Source organism: Photinus pyralis, unplaced genomic scaffold, assembly GCF_008802855.1.
Source record: "Photinus pyralis isolate 1611_PpyrPB1 unplaced genomic scaffold, Ppyr1.3 Ppyr1.4_LG3b, whole genome shotgun sequence".
NCBI classification, from domain to species: domain Eukaryota; kingdom Metazoa; phylum Arthropoda; class Insecta; order Coleoptera; family Lampyridae; genus Photinus; species Photinus pyralis.
In genome coordinates, this window is record NW_022170510.1 from 15,339,662 (window position 1) to 15,360,177 (window position 20,516).

General features: G+C 33.7%; 1 protein-coding gene across 6 annotated transcripts in view; it reads left to right on the forward strand.

Moving 5' to 3' along the window:
* LOC116166312 (homeobox protein abdominal-B) overlaps positions 1-20,516 on the forward strand; it is a 441,837-nt gene that overhangs the window by 57,395 nt on the left and 363,926 nt on the right. For 4 of the 6 annotated variants that reach the window (XM_031481240.1, XM_031481238.1, XM_031481246.1 and 1 more), the window contains exon 2: positions 2,905-2,949. The exons of 1 other annotated variant lie outside the window; for it this stretch is intronic. The gene's annotated coding sequence lies outside the window, so the exon portion shown is untranslated. Of the gene's footprint in view, positions 1-1,303; positions 1,446-2,904; positions 2,950-20,516 lie in introns of those variants that run through there. One more of the 6 variants, XM_031481241.1, reaches the window with a different exon arrangement.

Genomic DNA, 20,516 nt, shown 5'->3' on the forward strand with positions numbered 1-20,516 from the left:
TCGAAGGTTTTCAAGTTATTCAAGATTTTTCAAAATTTTTGACGTTTGACTGATAATTCAATCCAATGTGACGTCCATAAGAAATAATTAAATTGATTTGATTTAGGTACCTACTCGAAACTCACAAGCAATAAAAATTTTATTTTAGCATTAGAGGGTTGAAAAAAAATTACTATAAGGATGCGTGTATTAAAAATATGTTTTGATACCTAGGTACCTATATATCTTTAAAAATAGGTAAATGGACGCCAGCGCATTTTAGGAAATGACATTTTTCGATTTTTTCACCATACGTAACTTCGCTATTTGTGGAGATACAAGAAACGTTGAATGGGAAAATTAATCAGCATAAAATTCTGCATAACTTTGCCCATTAAGCGACTTTGTATCTCTTATGGATTACGAGATCCATAATTAGTGAAAATGAAAAAAAAAATCACCCTGTATATGAACAATAATCTATTCAGTGCTCACTGATTACATGATAGGTAACTTAAGATAAGTACTTTGCCTTGTTGGAATTGGTAGGTAGATGTTTAATTAGGTACCTACCTATTTAGGTATTTAATTTTAGTCTTTAGAATAAGGAATTAGGCAAATATCTTATTACATCAGAATTTATTCTGCAAAAGGTAGGTATACCTACTTAATTTAGCAAGATAGTTCTGGGAGAATATCCACAGTGGTATTTCTTTTTCTTTTTCAGTGGCTACATAATTTATTCAGTAGAAACCATACACTGGTCACTAATTGATTGTTCCTTTTTATCAAAAGCGGCCATTTAAAAATTCCTTCAAGCGCATTCTTTCCGTTTAAATTTAAATTATATGAATGCTACGTGTGTGGCACAAAATGTTAATTAATTACATTGGTTCTCTGAGTTGAGATGTTCCGAACGATAGAAACGTTTCAAAGGGAAGAATCGCGTGTATAATTTTACCATATAGGTAGGTATGCATTCTAAATCTATAATTACATGTATTTAAACCAAAGTTTGCGGTTCGCACGTCACTGTTGAAGATTAAGCGTTTCTTAAAATACTCAAATACCCTCTCAGAAAACTTAGTATAAATAATACTACACAACAAATCAAACTTGTTTTACCTCCCGTCGCAGCAGGCCCGGCATTGGCGGAGCTTACTGGATCTCCGGATTAAGCTTCAGTTTCTCCTTGTCTACACCAAGTTGGTCGATATCTATTTTTCTCTATCCTTTATGGACGCCATGTTCGACGACGGACTTGACCATGCTGCCTTAAAATATTTAACCTACACTAAGCTGAGTCGTATTCAAGATGGTTTCCTAGTAGAACATCTTAATAATATTTTACTTTTCATTTATGGTTTTAATACACCTCCGGTTATTTTTGGTTTAGTGTGTGCGTTTATTTAATTTCATTTTATATTACCTACACCGCCGCCGTTTATTTGCGAGAAATTGCACGAGTAAGCATTTGTTTATTTTTAATTAAAAAATCGTCTGGTTATGTTGACGGAAGCACGAGTTACGGCAAACTAAACTACTTACAATTTTGTGGCTTTACATCAAACCACACAACAATGCATTTTTTTCTAAGCTGAAAGTGAAATCTGTCAAGGTTGGATTTCACCATTTTTTTTGCTTGCTTCTTAACAAAAAATTAACCTTAACTTATATACTGGTGGAAGTTAAAGGCAGGGTTGCGTTTATTAGTTTACGAGCTACTAAAAATAATTACTTGGGTACACAAACTTTCTTTCTCCACGGTTACCCGTTTGATACTTACTAAAGAGACAATTTACAATCTGATAGGTGCCATTGCGAATCATGATACACATTCTAATATAAAAACAGCATAAGTATAGCGTGCATATTCTTAACGAAGCAGAGGGGTTATAATCACCCCATGGGTGTTACCTCACTGTAACAAGGGGCTTCTTTAGATATACAACGGCATGGTTCAATTGATTTCTAATCCGGCATGGTGTGTTGTGCTTTCATGCTTACTTTGTTGTGCGACTCATGCAAAGGACACTGAACTTTGTAGACTTAATTTTGTATAATCTTGAAGTGAAAGTGCATTCATTGGATGTCTATTCCTGATGAACTGAAACATTTAAAGGTAGTATTAGTATTTCAAACCACAAAAGTATTTATTTAGAGCCATAAAATTTTAAATTCACCACCGTAAACATTTTTGAATCCATTTAAGTGTATACCCTAAATATTATTTTGTTTTACGAGTAGGTATATCCAATGATTGTGTTATCGGCGACAACATGAAACGTATGTGACCACAAAAAATGTATCGCTGAATAATAGGTTTGATCATTTCATGGTAATATTTTTTTCCTATAACACTAAAAACACGTGCTGCAAACATAAAAGTAGTGTAAATTTCCGTCAAGGCTCTCATATTTTTACTACTCACCCTGAATATTTACGTTCATCGTGCGTTTTTTACTTGTCTAAATGCAATTGTGTGACTCTGCAAAAGAAAAATGATATCAGTCCTAAGTGAAACGAAGCTAATGCACAAAAATGTCCGGTTGTAAATTATAAAAATTGCGTTTCAATTTCGTTTAGTAGCTAATAAAGGTATCTTTAGTGCTACTAAAATAAAATTAGAGATTAATACGATACCTGTTGGTAAACGTAAGTGTACCTACCTTTCATGCATAGGTAGGTACACTATATACGTAGAGATAGAATTAGTGGGTAATAGTTTTAAATCTAGAATACTATTTTTTACGACTAAATCTAGCACATAAAGTTTTAGACAAGTTTATTATGATTACATGACTTTTCCAACCGATATTGAAAATATTTAAGAAATTTTACGACGGAAACGGTTCTTTGTCGAAAATCCCCATACCTAATCGTTTTACTAAATATTTAAGTGTCTCATCTATTCTTTATTTTTAGGAGACACCTTTTCGACTGATGTATCCATCGAAAGGCTGGCCACAGGTATTTATTAACGCTTATATCTACTTGAAGCGCTTTTAAAGGAATGCCTATTATCTCCCTCACAATGTACAACATATTGCAGGTATAATTGATTTAATCGCACCTACAAAGTTGCCAAAACCGTTATACCTACCTATTATATTTTAACTGCGGTGTCAGGTGAGAAACGTGCTTGTACCACAGTTTTGGCATATGACGATAAACATAAAGACCTAATGAAGTCCTTACTAAAGATAAATAGGTGCTACATATTATTATGTGGTCAGTACTATACGCGAACATTCATTTTTTTCCTTTTCTGTAATCATGTATGATGCATTATTTAGATATATCAGAACCCGAAAGGCAGGCCCATAAATATTATTGAATATAATTTACAGCCTACTCCACCTGTATATATAAAATGCCGACCCACTCGCCCTGAGAACCTTTATATAGTTTAAAATTTTCTTTACGTTATACCTACTGTATCAAATGCTCTTCCTTGTAGCTTTGTAGTTTAACTCTGAATGCCACATGACTAAATATGGACGAGGGTGTGTAACGTGTAGTGATTTTTTTAAACAAGATATAGTATAACGTGATTATCCGCTTACAATTTGCAACATTGTAACAGCTATGATTATCTACAGTTCGGACTGTATATCTATATATAAGTATATAGTCTCTTTTGTTATTCATGATCTTTTTTTACACGACTGCAGTGCGGATACATACCTCCCTACTCACTTTTTTGATCTGATATCTATAGGTAATTGCAATGAAATAATTATAAATAACATAGGGATCTCTAACAAAGCATGAACACGTGGGTCTTGCAATGCTCCACCCATTACGCATTCAGTATTTACATTCTTTCATTTTACTGAAAAATATTGAATCGGTCGAACGTAGCAAAATTTAGGTATCTTGATTACTTCATTAGCACCATAGGAAAACATTACCCCAACAGTCTGGTGGCAAGAGATGGGATGCACTAAACATTTTATAACACCGAAATCCTATTAGGGTGTATCGTTCTGCGGGGAATGCAGAAATGAAAATGCGAAATTATTCATAAACCTTAGAATTTGTATAGGTCTAATAAAATAAAAATTTCAATATCCTTTTGGTAAGGCAGAACGCCGGTAGTTTAACAAAATTAGGCAATAATTATCCCATTCGAAAGTTGTATATTAATAGGAGACGCTACTGAAGGATGCATTACTTTATTACTTGGCTTCCTCGTAAATCAGAACAAGTACGATACCGCTTCAAGCCTATACTACAAGAGGATACAGAGAGGAGCAATAATATTTAACGTAATGGCACTGTATAAACTTAATGGCTTTATGATAGCCATTTCATTGCTAAGGTTTGGGGAATTCATAACAGTGTGCATAAATATAAATGGTTCGTATAAAATATACACACACTTAAGTACTATTTATCTCACCCACTGTTTATAGCAATTATGAATAAATATTGGCTTTCCTCGGAAGAAGATCGATTTCCTTCCGTCCGATCAAAAACGGATATTTTAATAATTGATCATCTCGTTTCGTTTATTACCAATACCTATATACCGTCGGGATTTTCTAAATTAAGAAAAACACTTTATAATACCTAAACAAAAAACCCAGAATACTACAGAATTTCCAGAAATAATCTTGTAAATGCAGTACCTACTCCTAATTCGTTTGTAATACCATCCATTGCAATAAATCGGCACACTTTTGTAATATTGGGGAATACGCGAAATCTTTGTACTTCTCGCTGAATTTACACATTTTTCAAAACTGATCATCCCCGGTGAACTCAAAACCATTGTATCGGTATGTACTTTTTGCTAAGTCCTACTATAGGTACGTGTAACGGGCGATCAAAAATGAGTTGCTGTCGATTCGTCTTTGCAAGTTCAAGTACGATTTCTCATACTTATAAACAAAAATTCCAAAGGTGACTCGACAGCAACTAATTTTTGATCGCAAGTATAGGTTCCCATCATAACAAATTGTGAGGGCAGGTCATTTACTAATTATCTTTACCTTTACATGAGGTAGTGTGCTTCGTGAAGAATTACAACTACCAAAATCTTTCCGAATCGAGGGGCAGAGAAACCGAGCAAAGGAAATTTATCACCAGGAAAATGCACTAGTATGGTCATTCGCATAAATGCCTCAAATACCTACTCAAAAATGTCTACCATCAGCTCTTGGACTATTAGCAATAGTATTCGCTTTAAAGAAATGATATTCTTACCTGTATATGGGCAAAAATTTATTCTATATTTAGACTCACAGTTTCAATGAATTTTCAAAAAATATTATACAACATGACTCAATAACTTAAATTAGGTACCAAATCCGTCATAAAAAAGGAGAGGAAAATATCAATGCATATTTTTTATCCACTATTGATGAAACAATGGCTGAAGAAGAGAAACACACCGAAGAGGAAATATGTTTAATTTCCAGTGAATTAATTGACCAAATTTCAAATTCAACACTTAATTATACTGGAAGTAATTAAACACCTTCAAAACTAAGATCAAATTTATTAAATGGAAACAGTTTTGATTCACGATATTAAATTCAAACCGGCGTCATATTCAAAAAGGAAAAAAATAGATACATCAAGAACTGCAACATTTATATATTTTCATAGGTTGGTAAATTATTAAGAGTATGCAACGTTTTGTATCACTCGTATACTAGTCGTATACCTAGTAGATATACCTAAGACCGAACGTTGAAGTTAGCGCATCTCATTTATCATCAGCTGTAGACGAATGTACTGGGCCTACGAAAGAAAAGTGAATAGGTACATAAATTGTAGAGAATTTTGTTCTCTTCAATATCTTGTAACGATATTTTTTCTGTAAAAGTAGTAGTTTCTGAAATATAAACAAAATCCGTTTTTTTGGGTTAATATAAAAAAATAAGATATTTCTGGGTCAAAATTTTGGGAGAAATTTTTATGGGGTCGTTTGTGCTGATAAAAAGAAGAAATTGGTGAAAAAAAAAGCTTCCCTAGGAGTTGTTTAATTAATCGCACAGTATCCGATCTCTGACGCCTGGACTGTAATAAAATGTTAATATAGAAGGAGATATTGCTTCCCAAAAAGGTACGAAATCGCCTAAGTGTAGATTCATTCGTCTATTTTTAACGTTTACCACCTCAGACATACATTCATCTTTATGTAATACCTATACAGAGGATGTACGGGTCCATATACAAATCCCAAAAAACATTGATAAATTGATACAGAACAGGAATTCGTACAGTATGTGTTTCCAAAAGGTCGTAAAAATTTGTTTTTTTTAAGTCAAGAAATTTCAGAGGCTTTCTTATACATTCACAAATTAGGAAAGGATATAGCTTTGAGGCAGTGTTACAGATCTTGGTTTTGATTGTCCAAAAATTTCAATACTTTTGCACATAGCAAAAGCAATACTTTTGCACATAGCAAAAGCAATACTTCCATTTGTGTAAAAATGCATTCACAATATCATTTTCCATAACTGATAAATATTTCGTATTTGGTTTATGTAGGTACCGCCGGAACCGATAGGAAGTACATACCTAGGTCTAGGTATAGGCTCACGTTTTCATGTAAAGTAAAAATGTTTTATTCCGTGGCATACGTTGATTAGGTAACTATTAGTTTAAACATATAACTATTGAAGTTCATGTATTGAAGTAGAGCAATTAAACAATTTCAAAATAAATAATGTTTTGATTGCAAGTACGTAGGTATGCGAGTTGCTAAGATATAAGTATACTACACGATTGTTTCTTACCATCTATCCAGTAAAGCATTTCATAAATAAACAATAAAATTGTGTTTGATAGCATTTTGTAGCCACCGGTGACTTTGTTTCAGATAATTCTTATCAAAAAACATCAACGCACATCAAATTGTAGGTATACTTATTAAATTAAATAAGTACCCAGGTATACCTACCTATTGCTTCCCTCATTGTTGGAATTTCGCGCGTATGGTTGTAGTACCTATTTTTTGCATTATTAAATTTGTTTGCTTAAATTTCGTTAGTTATGACTATCATTTAAGAAACCAGTGTCGCCGATAATGGTTGTGCGCACTTTGTGGTTTATTCTTTCCATATTTTTTGAACATTTTTATAGTCGAGGCACCGAAATATGTATGAAGTGTGAATGTGTCTAGTGTCAATTTATATAATTTGTGGTAAAACAGAAGCAGTATTTGTAAATTATAAATAAGTAAAAATTTAGTGAATGCATGATGATACACCACTGCACAGTTAGTACCAACTAAAAATGTTTTGATTTGAAGAAAATTAAAACGATACTCACTTCTAAAGAATCACTCGGTGTATGGAACAGCACGTAAGCGTTCTATTTAAAATTTTTGGAAAAATCAGTTAGGGACGTCATCTTAACGCGGTATCTGTCTGATATGAATAGGCCCTAACTATACTGCACACAAGCGATTGAAATTTGTAGATAGTGTACAATATCTACCAACTTTTTAAAATTGGTATAGGGGAGACCGGAGCTATTAAAAAACCCAATAATGATAATGTTGCAATAACTGCAGGGTATCAATTTCCACCTGAATTAACTACACAACCAATTAAAATGACTAGCGTAAGTCCAATCGTAAATGCCAATCAGCAAATCAATACAGTAGCAAATGCTACTGTACAACAACCGAATCCCAACAATAATACTCATCTTTCAATTAAAAGCAATACATCCTCAAGAGATGCAAGTCAAATGTTTCCACGAGGTTCACAAATGGATTCGGAGGGGTTTACTGAAGTCACAAGAAGAAAAAATCAAAAAAACCTATACTGGAAGGCTCAGGTGAAGATACAACCGTTAAAGCGGCAAAAAATTTTTCCCACTTGCACGTCTACAATTTAGATCCCACAGTTACGACGGCTCAAATAATAAAGTACTTAGCGGACAACAATTTCGCAGAAGCAAAATGTGAAAAATTAAATGCAAAACGCCCTGATGATTACAGCTCGTTCAGAGTCTCAGTTCCAAGCGATCAATTCGAGGCATCGAAAAAACCAGATCTGTGGCCAAAAGGCACACGCATGAACAATTTTTTATTCCGGCTGGTCAACCGGAATTCACCAACCTAACCAATATAATCGCGGAATCCCAGTGTTTGTTATCGACATTTCTAATATTATTAAATATTCAAAGTTTAAAGAATAAAGTGAATGACTTGCAGGTATTAACGAACCAATATAACCCCCTATTTTTGTGTGTGACTGAAACTTGGTTAACAAATCATGAATTAGACATATGTAAAATCTCTAAATATAATAATAAATATAATTAGTGCTTTCAATAGACAATGCGTAAAAGGTGGTGGATGTGCAATTTGGGCACGGTCTGATGTTAATGTGGCACCAATTGATGTGTCGCCGTTTTGCAGTGATAAAATACTGGAAATATGTGCGTGTAAAGGTCATTTCGGGTGCTTAAAATTCACAATTATAACGATTTATAGATCTCCATCCGGAGACTATAAAGCTTTTCTTCGCTACTTGAACGCAGTAATAGATCATGTTTACGAACCGAATATAGCATTGTTTGTGGTAGGCGACTTCAATGTAAACTTTGGAGCAAATGATGGAAAATACAGGGCATTAAAAGACCTTTTGATATCGTTTAATCTTCTAGAAACAGTTCACACGTTCACGAGAGTAAGCAAATATGCTAGCTCGATACTTGATAACGTCTGTACTAATGCATCTATACCAATAGAAAGTGAGGTACATGACGTTTATTTTTCTGATCATCGAGTAATTACAATTTCCTGTAGTCTACAAATGACTCCAAACCATCATGCAAGTGACATGCTACGAAGATGCTTCTCCAAACAGAACATTGAGCGCTTCTCATCGTATTTAACAAACGAAGATTGGTCTGAAATCTATATCATAGACGACATCGATGCAAAATTTCACAATTTCATTACTACCTTTCAATATTACCACAATATATGTTTTCCGTTAAAAAAATTTCGACAGAATCCAAACACTAAACCCTGGATCACGACTCAAATCCGAGAGTCAAATGCTAAGCTGAACGATATGTATGTCCTGCAAAAACAATTTCCTCTACTAAAGAACAGGTATCAAGTAATGAAAAAAATTCACAGGAATCTTGTAAATACCACAAAAAGACATTACTATGACTCTTTTATTAGGAATGCGGAAAATACGAGTAAAGCCACGTGGAAAGTCCTCAATTCGCTAAGTGAAAGAAAAACTCAGCCCCATAAAAACATTGAACTTAAAGATAAGCGGGGAGTACCGGTTACTTCTCCTTCAGAGATAGCTGAGATCTTCAATAAGTTCTTTTATAATGCACCCATACGACTTCGAGAATCAATACCAAATATTAATCTTCCAACATCCCATCTGGAAATCAGCAAACACTCAATCTTCATGTCTCCATTTTCTGAAGAAGAAGTACTCAACCTCTTTAAGAACATAAACTCCAACAGCTCGCCTGGACTTGACGACGTCTCCCCTAAATTATTAAAACAAGTGAAACTTAGCATTATCAACATCATTACTCATTTAATTAACTCTTCCCTACTTTCCGGAACATTTCCAAGCTGCTTTAAGAAAACAGTGGTATCCCCGATTTTCAAAAAAGGCGATACCCAAGTTGTTCGCATACCAACATGGTGTAACAATATCAAACAGCAAGTTTTCTCCGAGACCTTACCCATTACAGTATGGAGTTCCACAGGGAGCAGTTTTATCGCCTACTTTATTCAACATATATATTAATGATCTCGTTTACTACACGGCCAATTATGCAGAAGTTATTTTGTATGCGGACGATATTAACCTCTTGGTCAGTGGAAATCATAGTTGTTTAGATGCCCAAACTAACTTAGCAGTAAGTCACGTTTATAAGTGGTTAACTGCTAACAAATTGTTTTTAAACAAATCTAAAACCAAATCTACGCTGTTTAATTTGTCCTCATTGCAAAATAAGAGAACAGACGCTCAGATTCAAATAATGAATTCGCCTATCCAACATACGGAATCCATAAGGATACTTGGTATGGTGTTTACCGACAACCTAAAATGGAAGGAGCACATTCGATTGTTGAACGCAAATATATCAAAGGCAACATATAAAATCAAGCAACTTAGAAACATTTTATCTCTGGAGACCCTAATGACCATTTACTACGCCGAAATTGAGTCACGACTGCGATATGGCATAATCATCTGGGGAATCAGCCCACAGACATACAACACTCTGCTTCTACAGAAGCGAGCTGTCCGATCTATATCAAGAGTTTCTTCAATAACAACCTGCAGACCAATATTCACTCAGCTCGAATTACTAACGGTTATTTCATTGTATATTTTTGAAGCGGCATGTTATGTACATAAGTTGAAGCCTCAATTCACAAACAAATACAACATCGCACACGCCTACAATACACGGTTTGACCAAATTAGGGTTCCACAACATAGACTGAATACAACAACTAACAGTCCCCTTTGCATGCCCATTAAGATCTACAATTACCTACCAAAGACCATTAAACACTTACCTTATTACCCGTTTAAAAGAGCAATAAGGAGATACCTTGTAGAAAACCCATACTATAATTTAAATGAATTCTTTGCCAGGTCAACTCCGTAATTCCAGATTATATTATTTCTAGTTTTTTACTTATTTGTTGATTTTTCAATTATGTGTATGACGAATGTATGTAATCTTCAAATTACTAGGACATAATAAAGATATTGATTGATTGATTGATTGATTTGTCACAATTTTGGATTCAGTCGTGATAACTCGCCTTTGAATATTTTTTAACCAAAATTACTCTAAATACTCAGTTGGTATGTAGACTGCCTATTTACATTTTTTTTTTTATTTTAGATACCAACTATTAAAATAGTATGGTCTTTTAACCTGCTGTAAAATTCTTGTGACAACATGCCCCAGCTGGGGCAAATTGTCAAAGTATCACAAAAATGAAAAATAAGAAATCAAAGGGTTGTATTAAGAAAAAGAAGTTACAGTTACGAAGAAGTACTACATATCGTCTTCCAAGTCACAATTGTGATATACATAAATCGGATTTCTATCAGTACAGTTTACATGTTCCCATTGTTTGCAACTGAAACTCTGTAGAGTTTTCCGCAAATATAAGACACATACAGTCTTCCTTGTCTGATGAAATTTCTTTTTTCTTAGCCTTTGGGTAGAAGACAGATTTGTTTAAGCGGTTTTAGAGTATTTTACTTATAGTGACAATTTGCCCCGTTTGATTTGTGACAACCTGCCCCTCTCGACCTGTCGAAACTTAATGTTAAAAAAAACATTTAAATAATAAATATATCAAAATATACCTACATTGTAGTCTACACAAGGTTAGCGGTACCGGTTAAAACATATTTGGCTTGCCTTGGTTTCACATATACCTACACTCACAGCACGAACTGATTACCGATTAAAAATTGTATTCGAGAGACGGCAAAATACATTTACGATCATAAAAGAAATAATTACCGGCCGATGTCAGAATTATTTTGTGTGGTATTGGTGATGTGATAAGTAAGTCCTCTCGACTGTAGGTGGTGGAGGTAGGAGTAATCGGCATAGTGACAACTTGCCCCTGGAAATAGCATCGCACGCGAGGGAAGTCGCCATTACCACCTCCTTTGCGCTGGTCAGTAATGTTGACTTGACTTGTGATAAAACAGAAGAAACGATGCCAGTTTATTTCGCCACTGCCAAATGGTAATGTTTTCCCCCACTTTTATAATCTCCTTTTTCTCCTTTTCCGTCGTGTGCCCTTTTAATGCAAGCTTCTTCTCTTACTTTTTACTTGTAGGTCACGCCTTAGTTAGAACACCAAGACCTTGATCCATAAACAAGGTCACTCGTTAGTTACGCAATCGGAAAATCTCCTTTACCAAGCTCACAACTTTTTCGTCGGGAAAATCCAAGGCCACGACCTTGTTACAACCAAGGAAATCCCTAGCCCACGATCTTGGTCCAAAATGCAAGGCCGTGACCTTGCTTTAGAATCAGAAGTCATGACCTTGAACAAGCTTTCAAGGACACGACCTTTGATCAAATTCCAAGGTCATGATCCCAAACCGGGGGTGCAAAGTGACCTACCGGGAGGTACTAATGGTTGTTACTTGCATATTAAATAACAAGCTTACATACCTAGTCACAAAGTCACTAATATAAAATTGTGGATAATAAAATCGTTAAAGCAAAAGTCGGTCTTAAATAAAATAAGTTTAGGTCAAAAATTCTGAATAATTGTATTATAAAGGCCAGCATTTTAAGCATTAAAACAGACACATGTGATCCAAAGTAAAGTGTTATTGAGAACTATGTTTAAATATTGGCTTGACCGTCAATAAAGAAAGAAATCAAGTTAAAATATTTGCCATAAATCGTTGACTAAGCTATAATCAATCATAGTTACTTCCCATGTAGTTGCTTCATAATTACGAAAAATGCCGGTTTTCGGGGGGAAACGTCTAATTACGTATACACAAAAATGTGACAAAATAGTGATTTATTTTGTACCTGCCTACCTTAAGCGCTGGCAAAGTACGACTTCAACAAGATGCGAAGAATCGCATACAATTTTCAGTAGGGGATTTTTTGTCACTCCGTTAGTATTCGGAAACCAGACTTTTGATCCGGCTCATATTCAATAGCATTGATCTTTGAACTCGTGGAAAGGCGAAGGTTAGACATCGCTACTGTCTCTTTTCGTTCTCGAGATAGACTAGGAACAGACGAACAGACGGACAAAACCATCAAGAAAAAAATTCCCCTAAAAACGGCAATAGGTTTCGTTTAAACTTTAATTGGTCATTTTGTATTTTCAAGCTACCGAGTCTGTAATGTATTAAAGGAATTAAAAATTGTTTCATACTTTCGAGATTTTTAAGTAGGTAAGTACTATAATTCGATTTTTTTAATTGTTATGTTTGTTTCACAGAGTTTAAAACCCCGCTACAGGTCTGCCTTACCAATACACTGACTTTTTTATACACTTTCTTAGAATCATGAATTCATAGCTGGTCTGATAAATATATGAGTATGTACCTAACTCCTGACCTAACTTGAACATGCAAAATTATAAAGAAAAACTGTGAACATATAAGTAGGTACCTAAGAGTCTGTGCATCAATAGGTAAATGGTTTCTGTTATTCAATGGGACTACACGTCTAAGGATTTTATATAACTAAACAAAATTTAAGAGATAAATGAATTTGAACCTGTATTAAGGATTGAATATGATTACTGCTTTTACTATAAGTTGCATAGAAAAAATGCAGGCACTAACTCCCGATGAACTGATTCGTTTGCCTCTTCTTAAATCTGGTGCTGATATTTGCTGATTATTTTTCATTCAAAAAAGTAGAATAAAATAAGCAAATCGTTACTATGTTTATTGGCAAACTTATAAACTGTTATTGTTGAAATAAAAATTTATTTTATCATAAATCTGAATTATCAATTACATTACGCGAATTCATAAAGAAAGTGAATATTTTAGGGAGGCAATAAAGATTAAGTACTTGTAATAAATAAATGCCATAGGTATTAAAATAAAGATTTAAGGAAGCAATCGAAAATATTTGAAGTTTCCGCAAAAGTGCGTTTAGTGAACATCTAAGAGGCATGTGTCATTAAAAAGTTTTATCGCTACTTTACTGTAGTAGTTCGCACGTGGCCGAACGAGCCATAATGATATTGTTACATCAATAAACCTATCTACTACATCTAAACATTTGACACTACTTTTATACGCCAATAAAAATTTAATTTCGAATATGATTGACGAACCTGTTGGATCATTAGTTAAAGTTAGAAGTTAACGTGCCTGTTGTTAAGTAAGGTCAGTTCATTAATCACACCAACTTAAGTGATTTATGGGTTGTAAGTACTTGTTTATTTTAGAGTTATTGTGTAAATTTTTTCGGATGTTAGAAAATTAGGCTCCTAAAAGGTATATATGCTTTGTGTTTATTTACTGCACACAAATGAATACAAACATTATAAACACGTTGTTAAAAGTTAAAGTAAATAGCCGAAGTCAATATTTGCCGGAAGGTTATATGTAATATATATGATTTAACTCTAAAGAAATTTGTCATTCACATGCTATACCTATACTATACATTTTTATTGGCAAAATAATTTATCTCTTCAATTCGTGCAATATCAACCACTACTTGGAAATATACTAAGCTATGAAAAAGATATAACGGTCACAGATCAAACAAAATGTACTTACTGCACTACGCTTAATTTATCATGTGTCATCTTATCGAAAGTTATTAGGAAACAGAAACATCATCTTGGGCCTTTGATGATGTTCTTTGAAGTTAAAATTGAAGGATTTTATAGAACGCAACCTCACTGTCTTACCCCTCTTAATCGTTGTTGATAGGGATATCAGGAGATATATATCGACTTATTTGCCGTCGTATGTCGAAACTGGGTTAATCGTTGTAAGGAGGTATGTAGGGGGGCGGAAAGGGTAGCAAGCTAATTTATATAGTTGGGCAGAGACGGCTCAACTTTTTTTACTGTGTACTTGTTAAGTTGATGAAAGAAAAAGACTTATGGCGACGTATTTTTTGTTTATACATAATAAGGGGAAACTCGGCAGGCGTTGCATTTAAAATTTTTTGGGGTTATCACCCCCTAAAAAACTCCCAAGTGTATATGAAAGTTTTGAACCATCTCAAATATAGTTTTTATGACCCTTTAAATTGAACCAGAAATTTTCAGATTTTTTCTTTACTCATTTGAAACTTGTAGTTACATGTTAGGACTTTTGGGACCCCCTATACAGGTTATTGCGGGTCTGACATAATAAGCTATAAAGACACCCAATAAGCATTATATGAGTGTAAAATGAGATACAAACTAAACAAAACTAAAAGCTCTGGTGCGGTCATGGGCCCCAGGCACTTAAATTACCTAGGGCCCCGTTGTAGCTCACGACGGTCTTGCGTTTTCATATGTTGTGGAGAAATTATCAGGAAATTTAGACAACATTCTTCTGAATTAAAATGTGTTTGGTTTAGTTTATTTAAAGTGAAAGAGCCTGATGTATTTCATATTTCGATATACCCAATATGAGTCCCCGTTAGAGTATCTAATTTACGGCAACCTTCATTTAAAGGAGTAAAATTAGTATAGGTACCTAATAGGTTTTTAAAATCTTAATAGCTGTTAGCGCGGGAGGCATAGCACACCTAATTATTTTTCATTAAACAATAGGGGTGAGGACAAGGTTTGGTTAGAATTGCTCTATTTTTGTTTAAACGTATTGGTTTGATGTAAAACCCAATATCTATTTATTTATAGAAGTTGAAAATAGAAAACTTAAGAATTTTATTAATGGCAAATTTCCTTTGATTTTAAATTATTATAGAGGGTACAAGCTCGCACTGTGGAATTTGAAAGTTTTGATGGGGGAATGAACTAGATATATTTAGACACATTACACTGAAATCAGAACAGACTAACTTAAGGACGGAGTTGAGTTCTGATTAACAGAAACCTAAAAAAATTAAAGTATAAGTAAAGAACACCGACCATGATCAGTAGGTAAATGAAGAGAACAATTTAAGGGGCTCAAGTAGAATGTAGAAAACCAAAAATAACAAGAAAAAAGTACAAGCACAGCGCTGGGACGGAGTATGAATACCTACTACTGGTATTCGATTACAAACCTAAAATTATGTAAAAGAAGAGATGAGAATTAAATAAGGATTAAGCAGTGGAGAAGAAAAGACTGTAACACTTTATTTCAAAGTAAAATTAATTACTAGAGCTGTATGTAGCTAATATGTAGGTATATACCCAAAAAATTACTATAGGTAGGTACCTAGTTCGCAATTTACAACATACATTGACTTTTGGCCACAATTAATTTAAAAATTAGGAATCTGAGAGGAATCTATATCCTTTTACCATTTTGATGCTATAAAATGAATCTCAAAATGTAGACCTTTTTACCATTTACCTACCTACAATGATTATTACCTAAATACCTACGTTTATGAATGGCGAACAATGACAAGGAAAGTGTAGTTATGTAAAAGACGATGAAAATAGAAATATATACCAATGGAAATGGAAAATAAGCAAAAGAAAATGGAAGAAAATTTGAAACAAAGTGAAGATTAAAGAAGAAAAATGATGGAGCAAAGAAAAATGACCCATAAAAAGGAAAAAAGTCGAATAGAAAGGTACCTATGAAAAAAGGTTTGGTAAATGGTAATGGTAATTTTACCATAGAGTTCTGGATGAAATAAAATTCAAAACGTTTGTGCACAAAATTCTTACGAAATATAAAGCAATTTGGGAATTAATTGTGAAAAACCAAGCACACAAAAATATCATAAGTAAAAGCAATGATAGGATCTTATGAATTTTGGTTATACAATGTAAAAAGTTTATCTAGAACACTGAATATTTCTTCAAAACAAAAACAATTTTTAAAGAAAGTTTTTGTGGTATCCAAAATTACAAAAAGTTGCTACCAATCTACGTAGGTACTTTAAATTTGTGGTCAGTGGGGTGTACTTCTATGTGGTTAAAGGGGGCTTATTTGTGGAAAATGGAAACCATTACGTTTCTGGACATGTTCTTATAGAGAACACGTTTTTGGATATGCAGGGTGGCCATTTGAAAACGAAACAGAGCCTATTTTGGGAACCTCAAAACATTTACGAAAAAATCCTCGGACCCGTCCATTTTTGATTCAAGGGGGAACCATTTTTTTTCTAGCTTCGCCCCCCTAAGGGCAAAGCCCTAGCGGGGGTGACGACCACCCCCAAAATTTTAAATCGAATGGGGGGTCGAGTGATACCTTATTTTGAAGGTATTTTTATGTGGATTATAACCCTTAAGTTTTCAATCGCTACTAATTTGCCTAGCCGATACAGGGGCTAATAAAATTTACAAAAACGTGTCAACATTTTCTTATGAAAAATAATGCTTGTAAATGAATTAGTTAAATAACAAAAATTAATACAACAATAAATACAAAAAATGTTGTTCTCCTACATTCTGAACCGTACTTGTTGTTTTTCTTCTTTTTAATACCTGTAGGTGGCTGTGCCAATTCTGCAACGGAAATCTTGGTTATTATTATTGTTATTGAAGAAGCCACAAATGATCAACACTTTCTGTTTAATGTATGTTTTTCTGACGAGTGCTCCTTTTTCCTAAACGGTACTGTGAATCGTCACAACTGTCGCTATTGGGCTGATTCAAATCCCAGAATATTTCGCGAGGCGCATACACAACGCCCCGAAAAATTAAATGTTTGGGCTGGCATTTTTGGTAACCATATCGTAGGCCCCTTCTTTTTACCTGGCAATCTAACAGGAGAGATGTACCTGGAGTTATTAGAAAATACGATTCATCCAGCATTAGTGGAGATACTAGAAAATAACAACGAGTACTTGGAAAATCGTCTAGTATTTCAGCAAAAGATGGTGCGCCACCCCACTATGCTGCAAGGGTTCGTCAATATTTGGACCAAACGTTTCCAGGACAATGGCTTGGAAGAAGAGGAGCTATTGAATGGCCTCCTCGTTCCCCGGACTTAAGTCCATTAGATTTTTTTTTATGGGGACATTTAAAAACTAAAATTTATACTAGTCAACATCGCTAGAGAACTTGCGACAAGGAATAATTGATGAATGTCGTCAAATCACCCCAGAAGTTTTGCAAAATGTACGGGAAAGGTTTGAACAAAACCTGTATTATTGTATGAAAGTCGAAGGCCAACATTTTCAACATTTACTTGATTGATTTTAGCTTTAAGTACTTAAAATAAAACTGATTTAAATCTTAAGAGTTATAATCTAGATAAAAATACCTTCAAAATAAGGTATCACTCGACCCCCCATTCGATTTAAAATGTTGGGGGCACTTGTCACCCCCGCTACGGCTTTGCCCCCAGGGGGGCGAAACTAGCAAAAAAACGGTTCCCCCTTGGATCAAAAATTGACGGGTCCGAGGATTTTTTCGTAAATGTTTTGATGTCCCCAAAATAGGCTCTGTATCGTTTTCAAATGGCCACCCTGTATAGCAGCTAAAAAACGTATTATATTACATAATCAAATTGAAGAAAAAAACAAACTAAGGAAAATGGTTGTATATTAATTAATTTAATAATTTCACTAGTTTGCGTTGCAAAAACGATATTATTTTGTTAGTTCTGGGAAAGCAATTTATTGTATCGAAAATCATTTAAAAAATGCAAGTAATTTTACATGAAGGCGAGGCGTCTGCAGAACTAACTTTATTATGGAAAACACTATTTTTCGTGAGATATTATTAAAGAATGAACTTTTTTAAAAAATGTAACAGCATAAATGATATAATCAAACCAGTAAAATTATGAAATTACCTAATTACTAAAGTATAGTTCCCTTGAATTTGACTATGTAATGTAATAACTTAATAAGTATTTGATTCTGTTATATCGCAAAGGTGTAGCTATACTCTTTAAGCATATGAAATGCAAACTATTGGGTACTATTCTTAAACAAATCTACCCTCATGGATTGTGCAAAAATACACTACTGACCACAAATTTAAAGTACCCACGGTGTTTGGTAGCAAAATTTTTGTAACTCTGGATACCATAAACCTGCTTTTAAAAAAATTTTGCTTTGAAAGATGTATATGCATTCAATGTCCCAAGAAACATTTTCACCCTGTTATAGGTAGATAAATTCAGTAAATATTTTTTATTTAAATATAATTACGATTCATTACTATCTCTGAAAAGAGTATCCCTGATGGGAAGCCACACTTAGCATTGCTGGAGTTCGGATTTTGAAATGACATTCAGCTGGTCTGTTACGGCTTTTTGAATAGATACAATGATCCAGCATGACGCCAGAAGAGATTATTTAGCCACCTAAAATTCACTTTTTTTGCGTTTCTGGTCCGTACTATACTTAGTAACGACAAGTTATAAGAAGCGGGTTTCATTTTCAATCGATGCATGTGCTTCTGTAAGATTTTTGGAACCATTTGCGCACAGATTTTTTTGATCCCCAATCCATTACCTACAGATTTATGGATGGGTTTTCTGTTTTCTAATCAATCTGGCAACGACGATTGAATGAACCAGATCACTCATTTTTGAGACGAGGCACATAAAAAATAACTTTACAAGAAAAATGATTACGGAGAGCCACATAAAAATAATAATCCTTTATTTGCTCAACAGAAAGACCTTTCCAATTTCAGAGCAAAAACAACATTTTACAACCTGCCAGAGTACAATAGAGAAATCAAAAATAAAAAAATATGTCTAGTAATAGCTATTAAACTACTGAAACCAATAACAAAAAAAATCAAACAAACAAAACAAGAAAAAGAAAAAATTATCTATTGGCCCTCCTTAAAGTTTGACACCACCAGGGTTGCTATAGGAACTTCTACAGCATTAGTTTTATTACTTAATCATATACCTCATACTATACTTCAAAATTTTGCTAATTACAAGGAGCTTAATTTAAAGAAAAGGTTACCTACTACATCATTCATAAAGATCATTTTAAATTTAAATTGAAGCATTTCTTGGGTTTATTCTTAATGTTGAAACTGTTGTTTTTGTAGGATAGTTTTTTGTTTGTTTTTTAAGCGCGTTTGTTTAAAAACCGCCATTTAAATAGCAAGGTCGATTTGATGTGTTTGAAGATTCTGGTTTTTATTGTGAAGCTTATTTTCATTGGTTAATTTTAAATAAAAATACCTTTTAGTAATGTCTCGTCTCCAACAAGTTATCTCTGTCCGCCCGTACCTCAATCTGCTCATGCTTCCGTCTACTTTTTAGTGGAAAGTGCTATACACCTACCTATACTAAAACTTTGTTAAGCAATTATTCTTTATTGTAGTATCCATGGGAAGGTATATACTGTACGACAAATAGGTAACCTCATACACGACATCGAATAGGCAAATGCTGTTTGTATAGGTAAAAAAAAACACTCACTAAATGAGAAAATTAAAAATATAGATGACAAAGTAAGGAAAGCGGTTTAAGGAATTGTAAATAGGTATATAAATGTGCCTACGCCATTTTACATACTTATACTTATTCATGGATACCTCTTCTACCTACATTTATATTAAATTAGAATACTACCATCAATGGCAGGAAATAACATAATGGATCTATTTGATTTAAAATGTAGAGGTATGAGTATAATAAATGTCTGTATAATATTTCCATTATTAGATAAACCAATCTAAGAGAAAGGAAATCGGAATTCGTTATATAGGATAAGTTTTATTTAGGAATTAAATTCCTAATAAAACCTTGTTTTGATTTTCCAACTAGTAGTAAAACTATACTATAATATAAAAGTTGCAAACTCAGAAACTGTAACTTGACGACGATGATCATGCGAATACATTGATCAATGGGTTGGAAATTTACGCGTCGTTCGCTTGGATTTTTCAGATCATGAATTTTTATTTTTCTACTATAAATTCCTTAAAATACGGCAACTTCTTTTAT